General features: G+C 37.0%; 1 protein-coding gene across 2 annotated transcripts in view; it reads right to left on the reverse strand.

Moving 5' to 3' along the window:
- The window catches only part of ryk (receptor like tyrosine kinase), an 80711-nt gene that overhangs the window by 56891 nt on the left and 1454 nt on the right, over positions 1 to 22366 (reverse strand). The window lies entirely within an intron of this gene.

Raw genomic sequence — 22366 nt, forward strand, 5'->3', positions numbered from 1 at the left:
TGCCAAAAAGGTCTGTTATGATTTTGATTAATCAAAAGAACCACTGATTGTTGGTTTTTCATATATGTTTTCTAAAGTGTTTAGTCTCTGAGGAGTGACTGTGGGTCTGGCCTAGGGATGTGTGTGTCGTCAAACGGTTGATAGCAGAAAGTTGGCATGTTTGAATTTTGTAGGTATCACACACCCCTAACATGATGGGAGAGCAGTGACAGTGATTACTGACTTAGCCCGGCTTACAGAGATGAAATACGGATTTGTCTTTCATTTTATTGGATATTTTCAGTATGTTTATGGGAAACTTTCAAGTTAAGACTTAAATGCGCAGCGTAACTAACAACAAAGAGTTTATTTCAACAGGAAACCGTGAGAGCAGATGCGGCTGCGAAGGCCGCGGCAGCACAGCAGTCAAAGGAACCAGAATGCATTTTATTATCTGAAACTAACACAAATGCTTTGATTTCCTTACAGAGTATGCAGGCATTTGCCACAGCAGCGGAGAAGCACCTGTGGAGACGTGGCTGGAAACTTATGAATGATGTGTGAATGTGCAAAATGGCGTCTAGACAAGAAGTGATGGCAAGCCTTGTTTACCTCAACAATATTTTCAATGATTATGATAAATGGCTGCATGGGCGAGCCTGCAGCCAAAGGGGGAATGGTAATGGTAATGGTACTCAAATGAATGAAGTTTATAAGGGGGTTACAATATTTGCTGAAAATTTCGCATTTTGATGCATATTGAAATACATGAAAACGAGAAAAGGCCTTTAGTAAATCTGAGCCCGTTTGAGACATTTTTTGGAAGACCACCATTCATGGGAATGGAAGGGGGTAAACAATAGCTTGCATCAATAGAATTGTGAATTATTGCAAAGAAATGTCTTCTCTGTTGTCTGGTGTATGTGTGCAGGCGAAAACTGCTCAGGGGAAACCGGCTGAGACTCCCTTGCACAACATCAAGCCAGGAGATCACGTGGTAAAACAGGACCTGAGTACGAAAAGCTGGAAGGCGGAAAGGCGGCTAGGGCCTTTTGTCAGGCTTCTGACGACACTGCCGTCAAAGTAGCGGAGAGAGCGACGTGGGTGCATGCGAGCCATTGCAGAAAGGTCCCAACAGTGATCGGGGAGGAGGAGCCAAGAGGAGAGAGAAGCAGGAGGAAAACGTCTGTGCGGGCAGATATATAAACATCATTTGCCGTTATCATCTCAGGAGCAGAGACACTGGCACAACGTGGTGCTGAGCCAACCAGTTTTCAAGTTAAACCCTATTTCAAGCCTACAGAATCCAGTAGGTGGTGCTTAGAGCTGCAGCGGACATCGAGCAAGGGAAGATTCCAACAAAACGATAAAAGGGACAATGTATGGCTTCCACAGGTGAGGCCTCTTTGATCTGACTCATTTAAAACACAATAGAGAAAACAGGTCTGGAAGATTAAATCTTCTGTGATTAAATTTTTCCCCAACACGTGATATGATAAGCGATCGTTAGATTTAATCATCACGATTTACTGCAATGCTTTTTTCCCCTTAATTGGTCTGCTCTGAACAAAAGTGGATGTTATCTACTTACTTGTTCAGATGACATTTTCCGGTGAAAATTATTATGTTGGTCATACTTTCAAAAAGTATAATCTGTGATTCTGAATGACAGTATCCACACCGGCGCGGTGACTGACAGCCGCATATTGGATTCTAGTGAGTCGAATCAGCAGTTTGGATCGCCAAATTTCAGCAGTTTGGCGGTTTGACACGCGATCCGAATCATGATTCGACTCACTGATTCATAACGCTTCGAAGCTTCATGATGCCTTGTTTTGAAATCGTCATCACTATATAAGTCGTTATTTTGGGGTTTTTTGCGCACAAAAACTATTCTCGCCGATTCATAAAGTCATTTTAGAACCACTGTAGTGAGATGGACTTTGTAACGACGTCTTTAGTACCTTTTAAGGGTCTTGAGAGTGAACCGTGCATTGTGCCAATGGAGGCCTTTCAGAGCCATCAGATTTCAACTAAAATATCTTCATTTCTGTTCCGAAGATGAACGGAGGTCTTACGGGTGTCGAATGACATGAGGGTAAGTAATTAATGACAGAATTTTCATTTTTGGGTGAACTAACCCTTTAAGTAAACATTGTCACGTGTGTAATCCAACAAGAATGCAACACGAGACAATGATATGGCGCAACCAAATAGACACCTTAACATGATTGGCTGTTAGCTTGTCACTCCCTACGTTGTTAGGTTACCAGAGAGTGAGTGCCTTTGTTCATGCAACCAAACTTGCTTCGCTCTTCCGACAAAAAAAAAAAAAAAAAAAAAAAAAAAAAAACACGAACGTTTTATCCAACACATTTTTTTATTGATATCGATTACATGTCTATCGTGATACATATAGTTTTCGTTTTATCGACCAGCCCTAGTCTGGCTAGCGATTTTGCGAGCCCTGCAGTTTATTTTGTGGCTCCCATGGCTACAATACACAATTTTCCACCAACTGGCAACCCGGGATGTTGAAATACTATTGGGTAAACTGGCAGTGGGCGGTATCACAGTCCAAAACGGAAACGCACACTTCAAAGTAAAATAACTGGCTATAGCATTGTTTTTCAGGGAAACAAGATTGTGAATGTAGCATGCATCCTTAAGTTTAACACAGACTGTCAGGACTCGCGTGAATTAGTAACATTTACAGATGAGGATATAACTACTGTTCTCTTTATAGATCAGTGGATATAACCTGTAAAATGACGTTTTGCGCTGAGGACGCAGATGCATGCACATCTGTCAAAGCGCATGACTGGGTATGTTAAACACATTTCGCTTGAAGCTTAAAATAAACATTTCTCATGTTTTGGGCACTTGGATCATGTACCTTTCCTGCATCAGCTCACTCGGTTTCCACTCCACTATCTCTACATGCACACTGTCTCCATAAAAATGCATTATTCAGTGCTGTAATTTGGCGTGACTGGTGGAAGCCTATCAGGCACAGAAGGCAGACCCGACTAATCGATAATGAGAATCGTTATTGGAGATCAGTTGTTGCAGCCCTAGAATAAATGCCACAGTTTTGTGTACTACACACATAATGAAGCATGTGACGCTTGTGGTGTTTTCAGCATCTGCCGTCTCACTACATGAGGACATGAACACCTGAACGTCATATCCAGAGCTACTCTGAGAGTTCACTTAATAAACATTTTAGCATTTCATTCAAGAAAAACTCTCTCCATATCATATATACACACATAAACTCAAAAAGGTCTTTATGACAACCCATCAAAATAAAAGTTTGGTTTAACTTGAAAAACTTAGAAATATATTACCATTGCACAGTAGTGTCCTTCAAGTAGCAGCAGCAGTAGTAATAATAATATAATAATAAAATATATTTATTAAAACATTATTTTAAGGATAATTTAAATCCTCAGTTGAATACATTTTAAAAGGTAAACTAAATTGTTAGTTTTATAAATTGATTTTATAATTTTCTTTATAAAAATGTAATTTGATTACCTAATTGTTTTAAAATATTTTTTATATTCTATGTACTCCTGACAATATAAACTTTTATTAAAAGGTCCTCTAAGAAAAGAAAAAAACCCTCGCTGATATATACAGTGAACAGAATGTAAAAAAAATACAGTGATACAAATATTTGTTCATAATGCCAAGCTCTGCAAACTGCAATTTGTTTCTATTTGTGATTATTATAAATGACTCCATTCAATTTGTGCCATATAAATAGCACTTTTTGCAAGGATATTTAAACAGCAACTAATAATATAGTGAAGTGAAACTAATGCAAAAATACATTTTCCTGTACTTGGGTTATTATACAAGGAAATGTTCTTTCTGCTAAACGTGAAATATTGTGGATTCTATGAATAGTACTAATATTCAGATAGCAGTAGAATGTCTACATGTGGCCCTTGAGAGCAAGCTAACCTTGAAAATGCTTCATCTGCATTCAAAACACTTCAGTTAAAAGTCTGAGGGTCAATGTGAGCCCCAAATGCACAGAACCACCAGAATTGGCATTCCATCAAAGCTCTACAACTATTAAATGTTTAACTTCATTTTAAGTCCACTCACGTAGACGACTGGACTTTACTTCAGCTACTTTGATCAGTTTTAAAGCAGTGACAATCCTTTCTTTCAGTACCCCATCACTGAGTTTAGCTCTCAGCTCATTAATGAACATTAGTTTCCTGCAGGTCTGCTTTTCCTGAGGGCAGGGTCTGAGGGATCACTTGGACGGCTAGGCTTGAGTCTGTGGAAAGTGCATTGTTTTGAAGAGACAGGTTCCAGATTATCATGGCCGAGTTGTGGCAGCTCGGTAATGAATCTTGCCTGGTGCTCAAAAGGAGTCAGCGCCAGTCATTAATTACAACCACATGAGCCAGTCCTACTACAGCTGCCACCGCAGTCAAGCAAACAGAACTTGTCCCGTAAGAGGTATCCTCAGAACTCCCGCCTTCACTGGAACAACATGGCAGTACAGCTGCTGCTTAAGTAAACAAACTTCTATGGGTATGATAAAAACAAGGGAGGGCTTGCTTACTCATATGAGAGGGAGGCTAAGCTGGTTTGTAACTGCAACACAGTACAAAGTAGTTTAGGACTAAAGACATTGTGAGGAGCCTAGCCCTTTGTAGAGACTAGGTTATAGTACTCTTGATGAAAGGACTCTTAACAATCCTTATAGAGTGGGTCTTATTCACTAATAACTGCATTGAGTATATTGTTCTTAAGCTCTTTTTAAATTTTAATGAATTTGGAGTTCTCAAAATAAGCGTTTTTTTTATGCAGAGGCACCTTGCAACTTGAGCTATAACACAGCTTTTCTTCCTCTCTCATTGTATTTTACTAAATATATTTCAGATGAAACTGAACATGACATGATAAGGTAGATAGGAATATAGTTTTTGTGTACGTGTGGTTTCAGTTGTTACGGTATTTTTGAGGTAAATTGAGGGTATGTTTTACATGATAAGGATGTACTAAAAACGGAAAAGTTTTTCCTCTGCATTATTCATTTACAGATTACAACGTAGTCAAAACGATCCCTGCCACATGGATCTGCGAAAACGATTAAAACCCTGTATTATGCATGCCAGGCGAGTAGTTGGCGATATCACTTTGTAAAGAAACACTACGTGGCTATAGACTGAACATGTAATTTGCATGCGCATGACATCACTGTTTTCATAAACTTTCCTAAATGGTTTATTAACTCAATATACTGCCCAACACTACTAAACATAAACGTACTTTCAAACTGGCCCTTAAGTTAAACGTTCTGAGGCGAGTCAGCTGACACTCTTCATTATACGAGATCTCCTCATACCTCCATGAAGTGGGTGAATCTCATGTTCATTCTTGCTGTTTTTCTGAGTGTCAGGATCAACCCCAAACAAACACGCTGATTTAAATCAGCAACTCACTCACCTCCCTTTCATGCTGCCATGGAAACTACTGATAAAAAGACTGGGCCAGGCCAAATACCTCAACCTCTTGAGGTCTCTCCTAATATGGAATCGGAGGAGAAAGCCTGCTGAAGACAAAGGCCAACATCTCCAAGAGATGTAACGTTTGACGAGAGTAAGGCCCTAATATTGAACTATCTGATGAGTGGAGAACACTCCACACACAAGACAGTAGTTTACACTGCACGGTAGTAATGGGCGATATAAACGATATGCAATATAAACGATACAAAATTGGCCTTTGATAGAGATATGATCGCGATAATGCATGTTGATGACGCTATCTCCCCACGAAATTTAGAGCCTTTAGAGCATCATCGTATTCGTCATCTTGAGTAAACATTAGGGGTGTAACGGTACACGTATTCATACCGAACCATTTCGGTACAGGGCTCTCGGTTCGGTGCGTGTATACCGAACAGTTCCGAATGCAATCTTTAACGGTTAACAGTTGGCTTGTTTTAAGCGCGGAACACACTTCAATCCTAGTTCCCACTCGAACATAATAAGTATTCAGTCCATTTTATCACGAAATTCAAACGATAAATGCCGTTTTGATGCTCTTTAATGTGACGACTGATCACTGTATAGGCGCGTCAATTCAAGCGGCCGCGGCGCGCGTGTGTGAACGCAATCATCTCTTCCAGAAGAATAAACATGAATTAATATCTTAAGGTATGTTGAGGATAACACTTACTGAAATGGATCATATGTCATGTAATCGCTCAATCAGTGTTTCAATAGCGGAAAGACGTCAAACAGCTTTTGTCACGCAGCATCATTTACCTTAGAGTCAGAAGTCATTCAGTGTCCACAGCTGTTAATTCACTAGAGAAATCAACTCTTTCACTAAATATATGCACTATATTAGCCTATATATATATATATATATATTAATTCTACTTAACCTGTTAGTAGAATAGTAGAGTCTTGATTATTTAATGCTATGTTTAGATAAATCTGTCATGAAAATGACAGTCACTAAGATTATATTTCAACAACGAATTGGAGAAAAAATATAATTTTATAATTAGATTTAGGAGTTAATGCAAAAACTGCCTTATGTGAAGTTTACATGTTTGCACACAATGTTTTATTTGAGTGTTGATTATCCTATAACTAAACATGAATATCAGCTGAATGGCTCATAGTTTGGGCTCTGTTGTTAAACTTTAATATTATAGTAATAATGTGCAAGTTAGGGCTCCCTATATAGTTTACAGCATTATCTTTAAGAAACTTTTAGTTATAATTTAATTAATTTAAGGACAGACAATTTTTTCAATAAACCACTGTTTAATAAAAAATAAATAAAAAGCCATTTTTTAAAACTGCTGTACCGAACCCGTACCGAACCGTGACTTCAAAACCGAGGTACGTACCGAACACACATGCACACACACACAACGCTCGCGGTCTTTGTAGTCTCTGCCGTGTGTCACTATATGAGGACACGAATGCATAAACCGTCACTTCATGAGAATTTACTGTTTCATTTGAGAAAACTGTCATATCATGAAATGAACAGACACTCAAAGGTCTTCACGGCAACCCGTTAAAATAAAAGTTTGGTTTAACGTTAATATATTAGGTTACTGTTGTAGCCTACAGTAGATTTAGCTACGTCTCTATGTAATAATAATCCGTCTCTACTACTAGTAATAATTATGCCTAGATGGTTGCTTATTTTTCACTTGATCTTTTTTATAAACAATGTTTACTTTTAAACAGCATACAGCCTTTTAAATGTTAATGTATTATTTACTTATAATGATGATCATCAAAAATAATAAACTTATTGAATTTAAAAAAAAAATTTAAATAGGCAAATAAAATAAAAACATTTTGCTGTGGTACTGAAATTTTTATGGTATTGGTACCGCGTCTGGCTACTGGAATTTTGGTATTGTGACATGACATCCCCATTCCCATTCCCTAATTCACAGTATCCGTTCCTTTATTAACAAGACACCAGTTTTCATTTCATTAAGAGAATAAAATGTTTAAAACCAAATGCGTTACATTAGGCTGCAGGTAAGAAGCTTTGTTTGAATATTATGTTTTTATTTAAAGTATCTGTGCATTACACAAAATGATTTGTACTTTTATTTATCTGCAACATTATGTTCTATAATTACAGTTTTGCACAATAAATGATCTCAAAACTACACACAATGTTTCTTTCTTTCTTTAAAAAAATAAATAAAATACATTTAGCAGTTGGGCTTTCCTTAGGGTCTATGTAACCCGTTCTGAAATGGTTCAATTATAAATGTATATTTCGTGATACATATATATCGTTAATATAGCGCAATTTATATTGTAGGGCTGGACGATATGGCCAAAATTTATATCACAAGTCATCAAGAGTACTATAACCTAGTCTCTACAAAGGGCTAGGCTCCTCACAATGTCTTTAGTCCTAAACTTCTTTGTATCACGGTAGATACAATATAATTCCGATATCGATATAAACTATATAAAAGCCTCAGAAAAACTGCCAAGAACGCCCACAACGGATGTCTGTACCTACACATTTCTGAAAAATGTATTTGCCAAGTCTATGAAACCTCCTCCTATAAAACGATATAATATTTTAGAAATAAAAAGGTACAAATAAATTAATGTTCACCTTTTATTTGCATTTAGCCTTCATACAAACAATAAATGTGAAATCACCGTCAAATAAACATAAGACTCTAAATCACTTTATTAATATCTTTAACTTTAAAGGCTGATTATATTATTCTTAAAGGGTTAGTTCACCCAAAAATGAAAATTCTGTCATTAAATACTCACCCTCATGTCGTTCGAGACCCGTAAGACCTCCGTTCATATTCGGAACACAAATGAAGATATTTTTGTTGAAAGCTGATGCTGAGAAAGGCTTCAGACAGGCCTCCATTGGCATTCAGTATATTTATACTCCCAAGACCGATAAAAGACACTTAAAACGCCGTTACAAAGTCCATCTCACCACAGTGACTCTACAATAATCTTACGATGCGACGACAATAGTTTTTGTGCGCAAAAAAAAAATCAAAATAACACCTTTATCCAACTTGTTACTGCCTTCCGTGTGTGCCTCCACGACGCATGCGCGAGAATATGACGCGCATGCCATTATCATGCCATCGATTCAGTTCGATATCACGAATATGCACTGCATGCTCATGTACATATAATTTTGTCAGTCAGTTATATGAACTGAACCTTTAAATTGTACCTGCTCAAAGAAAACACACTTCTTGAACGTGTCAAACATCAAACAAAACTCAAGTCTGGGCACGATTACGATTAATTAACGATTATTTTTTATTTTTTGCCCTCATAAGGTTGAGTAAGTTCCTGATAAGGTTTTTACTTTAAATATTTTCTACTATTAAAAGGTGGATTTTTTTTTTCTAATGAAAAAGTGCATTTCTTTGTGATTTTTAAATACTTGAAGGAAACGGTTCACTTTCAGCAGTTATTGTCTATGAGGCAGATTTCTGCTTGTTGTCCGTCTCTATTCATTATGAAGCTGTGGTTTCTTCTTCAAAAGGTATTAAAATATATGCCTATAACAGTTGAGTTTCTAAGCTACTTTAGTCACATGATGGCGTCAACACTGCGGTTCTGCGCTGCTCTCTGCGCGCGATCTTCACGTGATGTGCGAGCTTCTGTCTGAGTGTTCGTTTGTCACAATATATCAGGCATTAGTTCAACATAATACACATCTGATGGTCTAAAATCGCTTCAATGTTCAAACTGGCCTTAGTGAGAGGCCTTAAAACACATACAAATTACAAAGCTTTGTGAGGACGCAGGTGAAAGAGGTCTGCCTCCAGGGAGCGTGCGCGTTGTCAGAGACGCGACAAGGCTCGGCTCGGCTCTCTGTGTCACAGAAAAAGCTGAGCACTGAACGGATAAGTTTTCCGTATTGTTGTTTTTGAATAGTGCACAATCCCTTTAAATGTTCAAGCCTTTAAATGCATTTACTTGACAACCTTATGAGGACGAAAGTGACAGCGAGCTGGCTTCGGGGCTTGCACGCGCCGTCTCTCTCTGTGTGTGTCTGTGTGTGTGTCCGTGTGTGTGTGTGAATTATTGTCCAGTCCTAGTATATCGTAATACAGATTTTAGGCCATATCACCCATCCCTACTGCAAGGTCACTTAGAAAAAGACTTCACAGGAAAACATCAAAAAGAACAAGTCAAATAGCCCATCAAGAGTAGCTCTGCAGAGAACAGTTCTCTAGGGGGTTGTATCATTTGAGCAAGCAGCTCAGATCTTTGATTCAAGACAGAAACTCACTTGGCCAGTGGAACTATACAAGAAATAGTAACGAAATGGAGCTGCTAGTTTTCTTCTGGACAGGCTGAACATGTCAAAGTGATCAGAACCTTTTAGTTCAGAAAGTTCTGTTTAACAACAAACCATTTCTCTTAAAACTATGGACCTAGAAGCTTTTATTCGTTTTTTTAATGGTCCCCGTTTATTTTTAATTCTTGTGCATGATTCATGTGAACATGTGCAAGTATGCATTTGTCAGACACTTTTATTCAAAAGAAACTTCATATGCAAATTGCTCCGAACCCATGACAGGATTTGTTAGGACCGTTCTACACTGTTTGAGCTACAGGGAGGGAAGCTTGCTATTCCACATAATACTCAAGAAAAAAATAGTAGTAGAGTAATCTTTCATCAAAAAAAAAAAAATCTGATGCTTTATGATATCCTTTATGGCTGACCAAAACCACTTAAGTTTCAATCCACAGGTATCAGTGGTGTTTCAGGAATTGTACACATGCAAATACCCGCTTTACATGATCCAGTCGATTTCCAAAGAATTAAAGACCAGTCCAGCTCTTTTTCATCAATCTTATTTTACTCTGAAATAAGTCACATTACAGAAGGCAAAATGACTGAATACATTAACTGAACCAGAAAACACAGCTAAAAGCCCTAAAAGACCTGCAACCATCTGTCCGTTGCATCTATTTGAGGCGTTTCCACTTTTTACAGAGAAAAATGTTCCATAGGCAGCAAGTTTACATCGTAAATCAGAGTGGATGCATTTCGTGACCTAAACATTCCATGTACTGCTATGTGCAAGGCCATCTAATGATACCCCAAAATAACTCAGACACAAGAGGGCTGACGCTGTCTGTTAGCAATGAAGAGCTGGATAGTTGAGATTTTTCATCCCTGTGGTGTTGGTTCTCTGAAGGAGAGAGTGAAAGCTTTCTCTCTTTACTATACCAGCATGAGGCTGGATGGACGGTGCAGTGATGTCACAGGGGAAGCCATAGATCCATACAAGGGAGAAATATTCAAAAGTTCATGTTAGGGTTGTGCTGATGGACGATATCATCGTCCATCGTGATGGCTGACCGACATCACGATGGAGCGCCACCACATTAGTAAGAAAAATATTTGATTCATACTATTTCCCCGCAAAGATGCGTCTTATACCGCTCTGCGCTTTTAGAGGAATGTGGGACACAAGCTGTATAGACACCTTTCGAATATATTCATCTTCATGTTTTCTCCTGAGGTTGCAAGGCAACACTTGTTGTAAAAGGTCTGAAGAGCGGATTTTATCTTCCATAAGGTCAAGACATTTAGGCAATGTTTGATTATTCACTGCCAGAGAAAACGAAACTAAAATCACCGGCGTGTGTGTGAAATGCGCTATTCAAATAAACCAAACTTGACGCGCCTTACCAAGTTTAATAACAAGAACAAACTGTGTTAAATAAAATTTGAAGTAAAAAGGTATTCGTCCCACAGTGTTTTTTATACTTTACCACAGTAAAGGATGTGAATAGTTATAATAGACTTAATTATAAGCAAATGAAAGGAAGAAACGTTTATAATCCCCTGCGAAAATGGCGACGTGAGAGAAGATTTGGGAAAAGAAACGAGATGTCCATGTCCATTGGGATAAAATGGACTAGGCCTATTGTTAAAATTCACGGAAAATCGAGTGAACAGATCCAGATCGCAAAACAGAATGAAAAGGTGCTATCTGACCATTATTTCCTTTCTAGGCTAAATAAAGCTTTGTGCTTCACTCCTGTGGTAATATTCACGTGAAACAGCATTCACATACAAAACACTGGGTTAGTAAAATAACGAAATATTTTTTTAAAAGTAGAAAATAGTATTTATGTAAAGAGATATATTAAAATAAAAAGAGCTCAACTCTTAAGTGGAAGGAACCAATTTTTTCCCCTCACGAGTCATTATTTGGGTTAGTAAAAATAACGAAATGATAGTTTTAAGTAGAAAATAGTATTTATGTAAAGAGATTTAGTATATTATTTACCTAATTAGAGATTGAGATGTGGTGCACTGTGCACTTTCCTCAGTGCATATTCTCCATCTATACATTTTAGGAAATCATGCAAATATGTCCATTTTGCTGTCAGGAGAGGACGAGCCTGAGTGAATCTCCGCTAAAATTCGGGCTTCTGTGAATGAGCGCCGACATGCGTGCCAAACAGACGGAGCTCAATAGGTGTGCAATAATTCTGACTAAAATATATTGCCAAAATATTTGTTATTTGACAATAAATTTGCCGTATGTGGAATTTAAAATTTTTAGTTTAGCCTAGTGAATTTAAAAACAAAATCATTATTTTTATTTTTAGATTGTTTCAATTTTAGAATGTAATGTGATTTGAACCCCCTTTTTGCACATAATATATTGCATAGCCTACATTACATTCACTTTTACATTACATTTACATAGCCTTCAATATCAACAGGGTAAGACATCATTGGGCAGGATGTGAAATAACTTAAATACAGGGTTTTTTTTGTATCCAAATAGAAAAACGTGTAAAAAACAGAGTGATACAGTATATCGCCATTTAACCCCCAAAAAATTGGGTTATTGCCGTACTGCCCAGCCCTCATGCGTCTTCTTTCAATGCGGTTCTTGAGATGACAATAAGGGCAGTCAAATTAAAATTTCAAATATTTCTCGAATTTCAAATAAAAATCCACATTCAAATTAATAAATTGGTGCATTCGAATTTTAGGTGTGCGACAGGCAGCTTTATCAGTGGTGCACGAGATGCGATTATAAGAGTCGTTGTTGCATTTTAATGTTTTTGTTAGCCTATCCAGTTAAACCCACTAGATGCAGCGCTGCTGCGTTGGTCATTAAAAACATTGCAAAAATAGAGCAGCTCAATGTGGAGAAGATATCAGTTATGTCAAAACCATAACCAAGCCGTTCACACAACGCATTTTATACACCGTTTTTCCATTGTGCAATAGATGGACCTTTGACCATTGCACTCGGGTCTCGCACAAAAGAGCAGCATGTTAAGCAGTGTAAAGCTAAAAATTTCAACTTTAAAAAAAAAAACCATGTCTTGAGACTTAAGGTTTTTTCCCCCCATTCCACTACATCTCATGTTTTAAATGCAAAAGTACAGTGTGTGAGATCGGCCCTTCGACTATTTAAACTATGCATAAATACTTGATGTTTTGTTCATAATTTTTTTTAATGCAATTTACGAAATTATATTTGATTTATAAACATTAATTTTAATAGACAGTCATTGAATAAACAGTTTAATGCTGTGCATTCATATTTTGCTCATTGCGTCGTCTTGTGGCCTCAGGAGACAAGCCTGTAAATATGCCTTTTAAATGTGAATATAATTCGAATGTTAGTAATATTTAAGTAAAAGATTCTAATTTAGTTTTTCTGCCATTTTAACAGCCCTATGACGTGCTTAACATACATCCAGCTCATCTGTTCTGATTTCATATAATGATCTCCACAACCAAACACTGAATACTTCTAAAATTTCATTATGGTCATGCGACCAATCATATGATTTAAATTCTATCTTTATGCAGCACATGACTGCTAAAAACAAAAAATAAATAAACTGAGAAGACACGGGCTCTGAAATAGAAAACAACCATTGCAGCAACAACCATCAAAACACAGCTTTCACCACCAGTCTCCATAAGAAGCCACATTTACCTTTATTCTATACTGACTAACTTACAGATATGAGACAGCAGATTGTGATACAAACGTAAATATGGACATCAAACCTTTCATCAATTGCAGCATTTATGATAAATCAGAAATTAGATCTCCTTTCACATACAGTGCATCAGATTTGCACCTAAAGTCAATATAGGAGATGTAAAGAATGAGGTTATTTCCAGTGACAGCTCCGAAGAAGAAAAAAGAGGGGAGGGAAAGAAGATTAAGATCTGTGAAAGGAATTACAGCACTCCAGAAAGCTCAGACAGAGAACAACAGGAAATGACAAGAGCATGACAGAGAAAGCAAACAAAAGGAAGGAAAGAAAGAAAGAAGTACAGATTTAGAAAGAAAGTGTAAGTCTAACATACTAACATTGAAAGTTATTATGTCATATTACTGAGTCCTCTCCAATTTTGCCAGAACATGGCAAATTAAGTTTAGCTTCAATCACAGAAAAAGAATACAAGAACCATACAGACTTACTGAAGGTGGCAGCACAAATATTGATTCATAAGTCAAGCACACAATCCCAAAAAGGGGACAGAATTGGCAGGGACTATGCTATTATATCAATATCTGGATCAAGATAAAAGACAAGATTTTGGGTACAACTTATATTTATTTATTTTGATTGTTACTTGATTATTGATTATTATTTGATTATTGGCATGCGAATATCAAGATGATATTGATACGGTTGGGATAGAGATATATATATATATATATATATAAACTATGCATAAATAAGTGATGTTGTTTTGCTCACAATTGTTTATGCAATTTACGAAATTACATTTGATTTATAAACATTCGTTTAAACAGACAGTCATGTTATTTGATTGTTTTGAATAACAGTTTAATGCGGTGCATAAATATTATTAATGTTACCCCCACCACTAATCCTAACTTCAGAAATCAGAGAAACGATTGCTTTTAATGACGTTGTGGAAAAATGTATGCTTTGCCACAGGTTTTTACATCCATTTCACACAACAAAATAGAAATCCATTCGCCTTCAAGGAGAAAAATTAAACCTACATTCATTCAAAGCACCAAAAATAAGGCATGCATATAACCACAACCATAAACTTTTAAGTCAAGGATTCCTGTGAGTCATAGAACAGGATCTCTGAACCACATCAGTGGTAATCAGACTCCTGTGCAGAGCAGCAGACACCTGATTCTCTGAGGCACTGGCGGTGCAAAACTACAGACTGCTGATGTCCCTGTGATAAATGCATTCAGGGACTCATACGCATAACCCCACTGCACACAATGGCCCTCAGTCTACTTTAGTGCAGCAAGGTGGTTTTGATTCCAAGATGGGCAGCACCCATTGTTGAACCAGAACAGAGAGCAAAAGTTCTTGTTAAAGAGAAAGAGACCGTGATTATTGGCGATTCTTCATTATCACAAAAAGCTTAGGCTACAGAAACATTACTTGATATTAAGACCTTTAGGCATGTTTAAGGATCCCAGAATGCACTCAGAAGTAAGTGACTCAGCAGCAGGAGAGCTAAGGGGCAAATGGCATTATAAGAAACACTTTTTGAAAGAGCAGCTCCATTCCACTTTCCCCTAAAAGAATTTTAAAGAGCTCCATTCCAGCCTCCGTTACAAGACAAAAGGCCGAGCGCCCCGCATAAAACTACAGGCAACATGTTGATGTTAATAATCTGATATGAACAAAAAGGAGTGTAAAAGCCCACCATAAAGTTCATCGATCATCACTGACGAGACAGAAATGCAGTGTTCCCAGAACAGAAAGAGGCGCTCAAAGGCGCGAGTTGTTTTCAAAGCCAATCGTGACAAAAATATGCTGGTCAGCTTTAAAGAGGATAACAGAGGTATGAGACCAGAGGGGGACAATCATCTTTCAAACCTGTTTGCATTTCACGAAAGCTAAAATAAACCCACTCAGCGGCACCATCGCATTTGGATTCCTTTTTAATATTTTGATGAATTTTAGAAAATATTTACAATACGTCTTTAAAATAAATATATATAATTAGCCTTAATTTATATTATATTATATGCATTAGGGGTGTAAAAGTTCAAAAGTTTATCACAGTCATGGTTTCGGTATGTTCCGAAAAAATTACTACAGTTAAATAAAAAAGAAAATAAGAACAATTAATCAAACTAAATTAATACAAGGAATAGCACAAATAAATACAATAGAGCAAAGATACAAATACAATTTTCAGGTAGGTCTAATGGCGCTTTTCCACTGCATGGTACGTAGGGTTGGGTACCCTTCACATTTTAACCGGTATCGGTACCGGTACCTGAAATTCAGTACCGGTACCCAATGGTACCTTTTTTTCGGTACTTTTGGGATGTTTACATAAATAACTATAAAGAACCTTTAAGTAATTTATAAAAGTGTTATTGACATTATGCCAGAGCTGCCCTGGTCGCTGTCTGCCATTGTCTGTGATGTCTGATTACCGTAATATTTACTAGTAAATAGTAGGCAACTAGGTTACTTAATTTAATTCATAAAAACAACCATATTATTATTTTTTCTTTTTAATTTCATTTCTATGAAAAGATTTCCCACAAATTAGGTGTTATGTATTTATTGGTAATCAAATGAAGACTAGATAGTTTAATTTTAAAAAATTGTCAAACAAAGTGCTGCACAACTGAGCTTTATATGGTTAAAATTAAAACATGAAGAAAATGTGTAATTTATTAAAAAAAAAATGATAATTTATTATTTAGGGATGCACCGGTTGACCGGCCAAAAATCGGAACTGGCCGGTTTTTGCTAGGGGTGCACCGAAATGAAAATTCTTGGCCGAAACCGATAACCGAAAAAGAGGAAACCAAGGCCGAAAACCGAAACACCGAAAGAAATTATGCCAATTATTAGTACCATTGCATTTATGGCTATGACTGTGTACTAACTTTACTAAAATCAAGGCATTGCAATTGCATAAATTAATATTAAAGTTTCAAAGAATAAATCAATTACAAATTATGCCAATATTTATTTAGCACATTGCAACAATGCACAGTATAAAATAAAATTCAAACTAAAATGTTTAACTTGACCCCATTCATTAGTACATTAAATAATAATGTACAGGCCTACAGAAAGGTTTTAAAATTAAATGTTCTCTCATAAAAACAAAGTGCTTTTAGGTCTAGTGCATTTTAAATTTTTCTGACTACTACAAGAAAGTGCATTCAGAAGAGGTGCATTAGGTCTAATAAGCAACACTCAAATAACATAGTAAGCAAACATGTAAACTTCACATAAGGCAGTTTTTGCAATTACTTCTAAATCTGATTATAAAATATTTTTTAATCCAATTCGTTGTTGAAATATAATAATTTATACACAGTGTCTGTCATTTTCATGACAGGTTTATTTAAACATACATGAAATAATCAAGATATCATTAACAGGTAAAGTAGAATATAATGAATATAACGGCTAATATAGGTCATATATTTAGTGAAAGAGTTGATTTACTCTAGTGAATAAAATTCTGTGGACACTGAATGACTGCCTGAGGTAAATGCTAAAGTTAGTTTCCAGCAGTTATATTGACGTATTTTCGCCGTTGAAACACTGATTGAGCGATTACACCACATATGATACGTGACAGTAAGTAATGTATCCTCAACACACCTTAGATGTTAATTCGTGTTTATTCGTAAGGAAGAGATGATCGATCGCGCTCGCAGATGATCGCGTTCACGCGCGCGCGCCGCCGCTTGAACTGTGATGTGATCAGTGATGCCACATTAAAGAGTGTCAAAACGGCATTTATCGTTTGAATTTCGTGATACATGTTGATCAATGTTGGTGTGGGAACTCGGATTGAAGTGTGTTCCGCGCTTAAAACATGCCCTCTGTTAAAGATTGCATTCGGAAACCGTTCGGTTTCACAGTGAAGTCTGGTCCTCTTCTCATCGAGAACATGAGCTGCTGCACTGAACCAATAGTATCCAGCTTGTGCATGGAGCAGACGTGGGTGTTTCTCAGATATACTGAAATACGTCCACACCGCAGACATGTTGCTTCAGACAAGCACGTGCAGGTCGCGGTTTCTGTTTGCGTCATCACAACATTTCGGCCGTGTTGTTTCGGTGATAGAAGTCTTTCGGCCGAAAACCGAAAATGCACTTTTGGGCCATTTTCGGCGGCCGAATATTCGGTGCATCCCTAGTTTTTGCTTCTAGCGCCAGATCGGCAACCGGCCGGTTTTCTTTGTATTTTTCCGCCGATTTTTCCGGAAGTGCACATACGCCTATATTGCAATAATTCCCGAACATGTCACTTGTGTGTTACAAACGGAAACTAGAGAACTGAGGGAAGAGACGAGATACGCTGAAGGGAATGAAGAGCCGCTTTCCTGCGCGAGCTGAAGTTGCGCGAGCTTACCTCTCCGCCTGCACGAGCAGATAGTGAGCGTTTGTTCAGCTCAGCTTCTCACGTGTTGGATCGGATGAGAACGAAACCGACTTGTGACAAAGCCGAAATACTTCTCTTTGTAGCCTAAAGAAGAACATGCATGCACTTTTGAAATGAAATACTATCAGTTCTGTAGCCTATATGATGATCATTTTTATTTTACCTTAAAATTACATTGACTTAATTTGATTTAAAAAGCACCTGCTGTAGCATCTTAGTTTTTTTCGTTGCACTAAACATTATTTGATTTATTATTTTGGAACAATTATATACTTTGGTTTTATTTAATTTCACTGGTAAAGACTTTTTTTCTTTACAATGAATTTAAAAACAAATGCTGATTTAAGTAACATCTTTGTTTGGATTGCAGAATATGCAGTTGTTGCCTTCAATTTCACCATTCAGCCTTTTAATTTCCAATTCAATTTCCCATTAATTTCAGATTGCGGACTTGTTTTCATTAGCCAAAAGCCAATTTAGCCTGTTAAATACCAAATAAACATCTTGCTCATGTATACTTTCATTCTTTTATTGTGTAAAAAAAAAAAAGAAAACACGGAAATCGGTATCGGACAGTTTTCTTGAAAAAAAAAATCGGTATCGGCCATGTAAAATCATGATCGGTGCATCACTATTATTATTACTACATTAGTGTTAGTATTATTATTACATTGAGACGTATCTAAATTCTACTGTACAACAGTGATTTATTTGTCAAGTTAGCCAAACTTTTATTTTGACGGGTTGCCATGATTTTGAGTCTCTGTGTGTTTATGATATGACAGTAGTTTTTCTAAACGGTAAAATGTTCATTAAGTGACTCAGTGGCTCTGGAGATGACGTTCGTGTGTTCATGTCCTCATATGAGAGGCAGAGATGGAAACATGCGACCGTCACACGCGATTCTGAGTGAGAGTGTGTGTGAAGTAAACCCATAGACTGTAATCCACCCGTCTACGCATTCATTCGCACAGAGACACACATGATTCATATTTAAATGGTCTTTTTGCAGTTTAATATTCACAGACATTAGTCTATATCACAATATGCGTTCTCAGTTACCGAAATTTGGTACCGATTGATTTAATGTGAATTGGTACTCGGTAGTACCGACGTAATTTGGTCGGTGCCCTTAAAAGTACAGAGTTCGGTACCCAACCCTAATGGTACGGCTCGCTTTGGTGCTTTTGGTACGGCTCAGTGCGGTTTGGTACAGCAGCGCTTTTCCACTGCATGGTACGGCTCGGTACGGCTCGCTTAAACAGTACCACCTCGGTCAGGGTTCCAAGCGTGCCGTACCAATACTAAAATGTAAACAGATCACTGATTGGTCAGAGAGCATCAACACTACAAGCGTCATTGGATTTGCTTGGAAATGCAAGATTAGCTTACCCTCGTGTGCCGTCGAGCAAGCCTGTCGTCTGCGTACAAAAGTTCCCATACTCTTTTGGTTAATTTTGCAGTATTTTGTTTTGCTGCCATCAGCCACCTTTGAAGCAAACTTTTTCGTTGTGTGGTGAAAAACATCCACATGCCGAGAATCAAGAACACCATTCCTTTGATAGGCTCCATTGCTCCTGTTTCGTGTGTTTGTTTTTGTGCCGTGTTTACGATGATGTCGTGGCAGTAGAGACGGCACAACTAAAACATAATCCCACCCACTTGAAGCGGTACTACTGCAGTGGAAAAGCAAGCCGAGCCAAGCTGAACTGGGCTGTGCCAAGCCGAGTTGTACCACACAGTGGAAAAGCAAACCGAGCCGAACCGAGCCGAGCCGAGTCCAGCCGAGCCGTACCACGCAGTGGAAAAGCGTCATAAGAGTTTTCAGGAACAGAAATTGAATAAAGTAATCAAATGTAAAATGACACTGCATATAATATTCTAAATTAAATAAAGAAAAGTGAGTGATTTCCTTTTGTTGTTTGATTAACATTAAAAACACAGATGCCAGCAGGATTATTAGGCTGTTGACACTTTAAGACATAATGCATGGGTCCAATTTACTGATACACATGCGTTGTCTTTCTCTACTGTTTCCTTTCATTTAAGACATATCCGACTATGTATTACGTGGCTTATTGCCCCTAAACGATCAAATACACACAACATTATGTCAAAATGCCCATCTTGCAGAGTATTCAGGTGTAAACAGTCATTTGGGAATGTAAATAGTTGAGAAAGTTAACGCATGTTATGTAACTGTTCATTGGACCCATGTCCCATGCACAAGCTCTTAAAGTGACAGCAGCCTAATAAACCTGCAGCTGTCTGTCATGTTCAACAAACAAAAGAAAGACAAAAAAAAGTCAACTCTTGTCAATTTAATAGTAAGCATTAACCTTTATTTAATTTTTAAAATGAAGACTATCCAGTGTTGTTTTTACATGTAGCTACTTTAATTTCTGTAGCGTTTCTTACCTGAATACTACTGTTAGACCCACCTGAAAAACTTTAATTTGTCTCTTTAATCTAACTTGTCCATTTGTGCTATCGTTTGCAACATATTTGTTTTTATTTTATTACTGACTGTTTACTTTTCTTTCTTTTTTTTGCTAATTTAGTTCCGTTTCATATAAAGTGTGCTGTGTTAAAGCTTTGGCAGCAAAATTATCCAAATTATTAAAAAATTATGAGATAATAAAAATATCTGTATGGTAGTATATATGACCGTTTCCCCAAGGTATCAAAAATGGTATCGTATATCGATTTTTTTCAAGGTATAGTTAGAAATTAGTTATAAATTCTAGTTTCGTAACAACACTCCTAACAATTGATTGGATCGCTACTCACGTGAAACTCACGTGTATCTATCAACAGAAACATACATTAGCAGGACCATTACACCCTAATGCATGTCTCAAAATTATATCGACCATCCTGCTCTTTTCAGACATCAGCATCAGCCATTACAATTCCCACACTGGTGGAGCACTAAACGTAACCAACATAGATATGTCCTGAACATTTGGTTAAGCTACATCTTTTACAATTGTAGAAAGTTTAAGTGCTGCCTCGACTGAAACCTTATACTCCATTCAGAGTTAGCTTAATGCTATAGCATTTAGGCTACATCACATTAAAATGTCACATAGAATTTCTGTTTTATTTTCAGTCTGAAAGAACCTGCTCTCAATTTGAGCTGTAAGGGTAAGCCCTGAAAACAAGTTCAAACAAGGCTGCACCAAAATGCCCTGGTCTCCGCATCCTCTTTCCAGCAGGATATTGATGCTCCGGCCCCCAACCCTTTCATTAACTACACTGTGACATTAGCAATGATAATGACTGCTTATAGGCCCAGTCACAAATACCCAGCAATTAACAACCACTAATCAATTCTCACTGCATTAATCCTAGAGGTGCTGAATCAAAAATCTACTGAATTACAAACATAGCAATGCCTTTTATCTCCAAGAACCATTTTACATTTACATTTATGCATTTGGCAGACGCTTTTATCCAAAGCGACTTACATTTTACATTTAGCCAGTTCTTGCTTTCCCTGGGAATCGAACCCATGACCTTGGCGTTGCTAGCGTCACACTACCGTTTGAGCAACAGGAAAGCTTTCAATTATTCACAATACGAAACACTTGGATTGACCTTAGTCTAGAAAGAGGACTTTAAATATTCTTTACAAGTTTAACATTTATATTTTAGGCAGAGCCATAGTCATAAACAAATACATAAACAACCATTTAGTCCAAACCGCATAATTTCAGACACCTGGTCTCTAATTCATGCTTTCTATTAGGAAGACATTGGGACATACGAGACATGTATGAAAATGCAATAGCCACTCTTTTTATAAATGTAATAACTTTTGTATTGTTATTAATGTTTCAAACTGAACAGCTACTGGACTGAAGCAACTTGGTTTACTTTGTTATCCATATACACTTAGAAAAATCTTATTAAACTGTGTCAAATATAATACAACAACCTTTTGATTAACGTTTATTTGTACATATTCTCAATCAACATTATGTTTTGCCCCGCAAAATTAAAACTTCAGATTTTTTTATAATTAAACCAAGCATGTAGATAATCATCATACTAAGACATATTATTGGGAGTTAGTAAGATATATTTATAAGCACTTTGTGTTAGCAGTCTGTTATAAAAATCTCAATGTAAAGCATTGATTTACATTACAAGCTATAAATGTAATAAAATGTATGTTTTTTTCCTAAAGTTTGAGCTTCATATTCTCTCTATATCATGCGATATGTGCCATAAAAGCCTGGTGTATTGAAACATAAAGCATTTGCAAATCATTTTTTATATTTGTTTAAAGGCTCAATAAGCTATTCCATTAAAAAATGTGACTATTGTTCCAGGCTTTACAGGGTTAAATGTGCATTGCATTTACAGTGTTTACAGAACTGGCTTGACACAAAGCAAAATAACTTCTGAGGGGGAAAAAATCCACTTTCATCTTT

This window comes from Gobio gobio (genome assembly GCF_949357685.1).
Source record: "Gobio gobio genome assembly, chromosome: 17".
Taxonomy (NCBI): Eukaryota; Metazoa; Chordata; class Actinopteri; order Cypriniformes; family Gobionidae; genus Gobio; species Gobio gobio.